The following is an 8,333-nucleotide window of genomic DNA, read 5'->3' on the forward strand; positions in this document are numbered from 1 at the left end:
TATAACTAGATATATTGAAGCACATCAAAAAATGAAAAAGATACACTACTCCATGTTAATTGTTCTTCTTCTTTCTTGTCAATTCTTCGCCTTCTTTCTTGTCAAGAACGTGGACTTGAGATTTGTTTACGGTATGTTACCGATAAATTTAATAATGCTATTTATATAACTTGAAAATTAATATTAAGAAAAAATTAAATGTACGAACATATTATAACATAATAAAAAATTAATATTAAGTTATTGTGAGCACGTGATTTTGGCCCCACATGAATTACTCTTAAAGAATTAGATTTTTCTTTTAATTGTTTGTCATTTTAGGAATTATTGTAGAATTTTCTTAATTATTTGCATTTTTCTGTGCATGCTTAATTTTATTTAATTCATGAAAATGCAAAAAAATATTTTGCATTGGCATTTAGGATTTAATTCTACATTTTTAGGTTAATTAGCAATTTAGTTGTCTTATAAAAATGATTAAAATCACAAAAATAACTCACTTTGCATTTTAAATTTTTAATTTTTGAATTTTATAGTTTTTCTTTTAATTTAGGAGTTATTTAATTTTTGTAAATACTATGACTAGTAATTAACTTAATTTGGTAGATTAATTTAGTTTTAAGAGTTAATTTAGGTTTTAAATTAATTTGAAAAAGAAAGGAAAATTGAAATTGAAAGGAAAAAGAAATAAGAAGGTTGTTTTTGGGCCAAATTCGTAGCAGCCCAAATGATTTCCCCCCCGAAATCCGTTCAACATCCGGCCTAACTCCACCCCATACCCGGTCCGTCCCATTTAATTAGCCAAACGACGTCGATTTTGAGGTCTATGATCCCAGTCGTTGATCTTCACTCGACTAACGGCTGGGAATTGGTTTATCTAAATATATTTAATCACTCTCCGTCTCTAACCTTAGAGACTCTAAACCCTAAAACACCCGTCGCCTCAAAATCCTCAAGTCTCCATCGGCCGGCGGCGTAGCTCAATCGGCCCCAAATTAACACCACACCACCCTTGTACCTTCCTCTTCCTAAACCTCAAAACAACTTCTCTCGAATCCCTCTCCATTTGTTCGAATCTTAAATCTAAGGCTGAAACCCTAAAGCCCCAAATTTTCCCCCGACTTCGGATCTAGGACATGCAAAGCTAAGGGGATCAATTGTGCACGTAACTGACGTTGCCCATTTGTTCTTGACAAGAATACACGGTTGACATCAAATTTGGGTTCAAATCGAAGTAGTCAGAGTTTCACCAGATCGATTTAGGTATTTTTCTTTTGTTTTTCCTTCTACCCATTCTGTGTTTCATCTTCTATTCCCTTTCCTTTTCTTCAGACAAAAAATTAGTAAAAGTTTTAATTTCTGAAATTAGTTCTTTCCCTTTTGGTTGTCTATGTTTGTTATTGTTCTGTTTGTTTTCTAGCTTGTTCATTTGAATTCGTTTTTGATTACTTGTTATTCATATCAGTAGGCCAACTTCTTTTCCTTTCCTGTTGTTGTTTCTATTGATCAAATTAGAAGTCTGCTCCCTCTCTCTTCTTTTTGTTTTAGCCAATCCTAGTCAATCGGCATTACTAGTTTCGTTATTTTGTGTTCTAAATGGTTAAATTCTTTATTTGCTGTGAATTGGAATCGTTTTTGGGTTTTGTTTAATTGGTTAATTGCTCTTTTAATTTGGAAGTCTCCTCTTGGGTTTGTGGTAGTCCAGACCTGGGCATTAGAAGCCCATTTGTTTAGGTTGAGATTTTGAATTCAGGCAGCCTGCTTTGGCTCAGGCTAGAAAGGTAAATAATAGGAATTTAAAGGGTAATATGGGGAGTTTGGACAAAAAGAATCTCTTGTAACTGAATAGGAAGCTGCTATGAAGGTGGGGGTTGGGGCTAGTTTTAACAAACAGAATTTAAAAATGAGGACTAACTAGCAAGAATGAAAATTAAAGAATGAGCAATTGGCAAATAACAGAACCAATTCTGCCCTAGAAAGCTTTTATAAAGAGGCATGTTTCTTCATTATCAAGTCAACGCTGAAAACCATTTGCATCTTGTAGTGGAAATCTGCTTGTTTTTGTTCTTTGTTTCATTATTGATCAGAATTTTCTAAAAAGGCTCCAAGAATTGTGTTCATTTGGGTTTAATTTGGTTTGAAATAAGCTGGTTTTGATGTAACTGCAAGCTGATATTGCTGCTGATTTCTTTCACTTTTCTTTGTTTTGATCTTTCCATGTATTTCTTTGAACATGGAGTGGCAAATGAAGTTGTGAATGTGGTTTTTTTTTGCAGGGAAAGTGTGGTGTCTGTTGAAATTCAATAAAGATGGCTCGTGTCTGAAGCTTGATTTTCATATGTTTACTTAGGCTATTCAGCCTCTTGTCTATTTCTCCTTCTACCTCTTTCTTAAATGTCATAGATCTATAATAATAGATATTTTAGTAGTTTATGTTTAAATATTAAATCTGTGCAAAAGTTTGAAGTGGAACTATGTTAATTAGCTTGATCTCCTGCATTTTCTTGTAGTTGAACTGAGTTTAATCAGTCTCAAGCTCAATTGATTGAGTATTCCTTAGAAAAGGGGTCGATTGGATTCTTCCCCAATTGTATGGAAATGGCTGGCAGTTTATTGAAGGTTATTGTCTAGTATGCATTTGGTTCCAATGGTTTGAATTACTGGTTGTTTGTTCATTCCACAAGTCAGGGTCTGTTACATTTTGACTTATTAGATAACTGTTCTCTTAAATGGCCCAGAATTTTGGTTAAACAGTGTTAAACTCATATGTAAATTGATATAGTGTGTGCATGAATCATGAGGTAAGGTAGTAACAATTCAATGTTCAAATCTGTTAAAAATCTCGAATGGGTGGCATAATGTTTTATATATTGCTGTTCCTTTTTTATCCTCCAAATTTTTGCTGCTGTGTTGATCGCCGTATTTGGGCTCAATGTCAAGCCCAAAAGAACACTTATTCCCTCTCTCAGATCTGCTTGGGCCTTTTATGTTGGATGGACTGGTTTATATCTGAAGCCCAAGCGACCCTTTGGACTTGCGTCTGGGTCCAATCCGCTGCCGCCAAATTGTTTCTCATTCTGAAAATGGGCTCACCTTTGAAGCCCAGTCCAAGGCACAACTCATGAGTGATTAGATTCCAAAGTAGATTAATTTTGCATTGGATTGAACAAGGAAGGGTTCCTTAAGTGAACGTATTTAGTTTAGAATGGGGCGCGATATATCAATGAAACCTACAAATTATGGCCCCCATATAAATTATTAATTTAGTATTAAATAAGCTTGAACAATGGTAGATCGCCTTAAGCACGTAATGTTTAGTTCTAGATTGCCTCTAAAAAACGCCTAGTCCCTTTTAAAAGAATTTGAGGCGTGCCATGCCAAATAAAATCCTTAACCTATGACCCTCATTTAATTAATTTTAACTCTTAAAATCGGAGTGTGCCATCAATTAAACTTTCCATGGCCCTCGCAAAACTTGTTACTAATTTGAAATCTCGAAGTTGCTTTAGGCGCGTTATTTAAATTGATTTCCTTTATTTATTAAATTCGAGTTTGCATTTCATGTGACCCAATTTAATTCTCAACAACGTTAAATAAAATGTGTTGTGGACTACGGGTGCATTTCATGTGGCGTGGTTCAAGGCGTGTTTTAAATAATGTTGAATCTTCCTAAAAATAATGAAAAGCGTTTAATAAGTTAAAAAATGTACCATAGTCTAAAACATGTATTAAAATCAGATAATAGGCCAGTTATAATAGTGTAAGCGACCGTGCTAAGAACCACGGAGCCCGGGAATGCCTAACACCTTCTCTCGGGTTAACAGAATTTCTTACTTAGAATTTCTGGTTTGCAAACTTCAAAAGGAAAATCGAATTTCCTCGATTTGGGATTTAAAAATAAACTGGTGAGTTGGGACACCAAATAAACTATTCCAAGTGGCAACTCTAAAGAATTAAATAAATAATCTCATTTCGAATAATGTCACTTTAATTGAAAAAACTCCCTTATATACCTTCGGGTGTGTAAAAAAGAGGTGTGACAGTTATTTTAATTATAAGTAAAATATTTGGGTAAAAGTGTATTATATACTTAGCATATAATATAGAAAGTGTTGTATAAATGGGAGGGTTTATAATGTCAAAGGCATAATAGACTTTTTAGGTGAAAGGTTTGTAAAATTTGGTTAAAGTGACTATTGTGATAACTAAAGCATAATATAATAATTTTTGTGTAACAAAAGAAAGAAAAGTGACTTTTGAATAATGAACAGAAAATTGAATGATTTCTACGGAACAAAAGAAAGAAAAATAACTTTTGGATAATAAACACAAAGTTAAATAACCACCCATGAAAATTACTCGCATAATAATTGGTTATAATTAACTTAAATAGAAACCTAACTGACCAACAAGAACTAGCTTTAATCTGTTCTTTGTTACTAGCCTGAATAATTATAATTTTTTATTTTATCGTTCTAATTTTACCCAAGCCTAAATAAGTGAAAACCAAATTATAGGAAAAGAAAAAAACGATGATATACAGTAGGGGTGTACAAATGAAACCGATAAATTACACCAATCCGATAATCCGAGTCAAACCGAAAAAAAAACCCGATTATGGTTTGGTTTGATTTGGTTTGGTGTTGGAAAAAAAAACCCTGACCATATTTGGTTTGGTTTGGTTTTAAGTAAAAAAAATCAAACCGAAACCAAACCAACCCGACATTATACGTATAGAAGTTTTAAAAATATTTATTGTAGTGTAGTTTATAAATATTTTTTAAGCTTTTTCATACTTTTATATTTTCACGTATTATTTCAAGCTTGGACTTATAATTTTTGGATGCTCCAATAAGTTTTATAGTTCATAAATATTAGTAACTCAAATAAATCCTAAACCAATATCAAATCAATACTAATGTTAATAAAAGGCATTCAATTCAATTGTATTATGAATGAAAATAGTGTTGGATATCTATTTTTTCGTTTTTCTGTGGTTTAGATAAAACGCATAACTTATTTTTCTTTTAGTGTTTAGTCATGTAGATATTAGTACTTATTAGTCGTACTTATTTTAGCATCTTATTAGTAATTTTAAATTATGTTTGTTTTCATCATGACTTATTAATAATACTTATTTTATGCGATTTTATTATTTTTATTGTTGAATATTTTAGTACAATACCATGACTCATCTCATATTTATGTTATTTTATTGAAAAACATCTTATATAATTCTATCTTACTAGGATTAAAGAAATATTTGGAGCACAAATTCTATATTTTGTGCTATGAAAACTCTATGAAAAAAAATCCGAACAAACCCGAAAACCCGAAATTAAAAAATCAGACTTTTATTGATTTGATTTGATCTTTAGATCTAATATACAGTTTGCTAACAGCTAAAGTCGTTAAACAAGAAAAACATAGAAAGGTCCCAGAACACTAAAAAATTCAAGTAGAAGAAAAGATAACTAAATAAACATTTTAGAATCTGATCAGCAGTGACACATTGAAACCTATATGAATTGTTTAATTAATTGCGTCGTTATCTCTTAAATCCACAACCTTTTATATTAATCGATAAATGTACAGTTGTACACAATCTCCTCCATGTGTAAGTTTAGACTTATTAGTAGCGGTTTGACTTGATCCAGGCTGATGCTTCATTTGCTCAGCATATTTATAACTAAAAAATACCACCGCCCAACTTATCATCTTTGTTGTGATCGGGGTGTACAAAGAAAATCGACAAATCACACCAACCCGATAATCCGAGTCAATCGAGAAAAAAAGCTCGATTATGGGTTGGTTTGATTTGGTTTAGTGTTAAAAAGAAAAATCCGACCATAATTGGTTTGGTTTGGTTTTAACTAAAGAAAATCAAACCGAAACCAAACCAACCCGACATTACATATATAGAAATTTTAGATATACTTAATATATAAATATACTTATTGTGATGTAATTTATAAATATTTCTTAAAAGATTTCATAATTTTATTTTTTGAGGTATTATTTCAAGGTTGAGCTTAGAACTTTTGAATGTTCCAATAAATTTTATAGCCAACATTAGTAAATTAAATAGTGCTAACAAAAGCCCAAACCAAAATCAAATCAATATTATTGCTAACAAAAGATATTTAATTCAATCTTACGAAAGGGAATGTATTGAATATCTATTTTTTGTTTTGCAATAATTTAGATAAAAATGCATAACCTATTTTTATTTTTTCTTTAACGTTTAGGCATGTATTTAATACTCCCTTATTAGTCTACTTATTTTAGCATGACTTAGTACTCTTAGATTATGTTTATTTTTATTATGGCATTTTAATTAACAATATTTATATTACATAATTTTATTGTCTTTATTGTTGAATATTTTAGGATAATGCCATGACATATCTCATATTTTGTATTATTTTCTTAGAAAATACTTTATATAGTTGTATCTTACTAGGACTAAAGAAATATTTTGAGCATAATTTATATGTTTTGTTCTACGAAGATTTTATCGGAAAAACTCCCCTAAAAACCCCAAATAACCCGAAAACCCGAGAGCGAAAAACCTGAGTTTTATTGGTTTGGTTTGGTTTGATCTTTAGATTTAATAATCCGACACAATTAGTTTGGTTTGATAATTGTAAAATCCGAACCAACCCGACCTATGTACACCCCTAGTTCTGACTATGGTCCATGACTCATTTATTTAATTATTTAACATCTTAGGTGTTTACCCTATATCTATATTTTTTTTAACTGCCATGATCTGAGTAATTTTGATGGAAAAAATTGGAACTGAATCAATCCTCACATGCTAATTTTACTTACACATGTATTGACCAAGTGGCACAAAGAGAACCATGGTTTAATTTTGTAATATTAAAACTATTGACGCTTAACTATTAATTAGCTTTAATTTTGGTGTAGACCGACGAATCACTAATTAACAGCTAAAGAGGGGTTCACATTTACTTACCATAAAGAAACGAAGATTGACTTGTAAATAGGGGTACTGATGATTCGGTTTAGATCAGTTTTTTCCTAAAAAAAATTCAAATAAAGTAAGTCGGGTTTTCAAATATTGGAACCAAATCAGACCAAATCAAATCAGCTAAGTCGATTTTTCAAATATTAGAACCAAACCAAACCAAACCAATTAAGTTGGTTTTTTATCGATTCGGTTTATGTCAGGTTTTATCGGTTTTTTGATTTTTTCTTAAATATGAGACATACACCATTAAACACATATTCCAGTGACTATATTTTCAACGTAATACTATCAAACTAATTGCTCTTTGAGAAATTTATCATTTACTAAGATATATTGATGATAATTAAATTAATAGTGATAAATAATTTGGGGACTCAACTAAAAATAAATTATTTTTAACATAAAATTGATTCTTGTACTTAGCAAAAGAAAACTACAACTAGAATATAATGACAAAGAACTAAACTATTATAATAAAGAACTAGACTAAAAGTGCAAACGATTAACATGTACCATAAAAATTAAAAACTTTGTATATATATATATATAGAGAGAGAGAGAGAGAGAGCTGTAATAATAAAATAAATACTTTTATAGTTGGTTTGGTTTAATTTTTTTGGTTACTTTTTGATTAAAATCAAAACCAAACCAGAGTTGTTCGGTTTTTAAAATTAAAAACCAAAACCAAATTAAAAAAAATATCGATTTTTTTGATCGGTTTGATTGATTTTTGGTTTAGTTCGATTTTTCGGGTTTTTACGAACACCCCTACTTGTAAATAATATAAGTAGGGGTAGACTGAGAAAAGCAACATATTTTTATTCAGTGGTGCATTTTTTTGTTCCTTTAAATGTTAATCTCTTAATACAGAAGTAGACGTGTTAGCTAAATTCGTACATTTAAGTTGGACTCTAGCGTTAATGTTTAACAGACAATTAGGTCGAAAAAGGCTAATGCGTGTGGAATACCTATTTTTTTTTACTTTCTTTGAAGACTAGATACTTAATTCATTCAAAAGACACTTGGAATTTCATTGGAGAAAAGTTAATGTGGAAAATGTAAACATAGAGAGAAGGTGGACATTGGACAATGACACAAAACAGATTCAATTCTCTAATTCAGCTACCCTTGTCCTCTACTATTACGTAGTCCACGCTTGGTCAAGTTCTTTTATTTTTTCCACCGTACTAGGTAAGTCACAGGTAAGTCATGTGCGAAAGGCTCAACCCAAAAGATATTGAGGGAGGATTTAATCCCAGATCAACCGTATGAATAACGACCCTCCAAACCAACTGGGCAACCCGAAGGGTTTATTCTCCCGAGTTGAAGAAGAATA

The sequence above is a fragment of the Nicotiana sylvestris genome, chromosome 8, assembly GCF_000393655.2.
Source record: "Nicotiana sylvestris chromosome 8, ASM39365v2, whole genome shotgun sequence".
In the NCBI taxonomy this organism is placed as follows: Eukaryota; Viridiplantae; Streptophyta; class Magnoliopsida; order Solanales; family Solanaceae; genus Nicotiana; species Nicotiana sylvestris.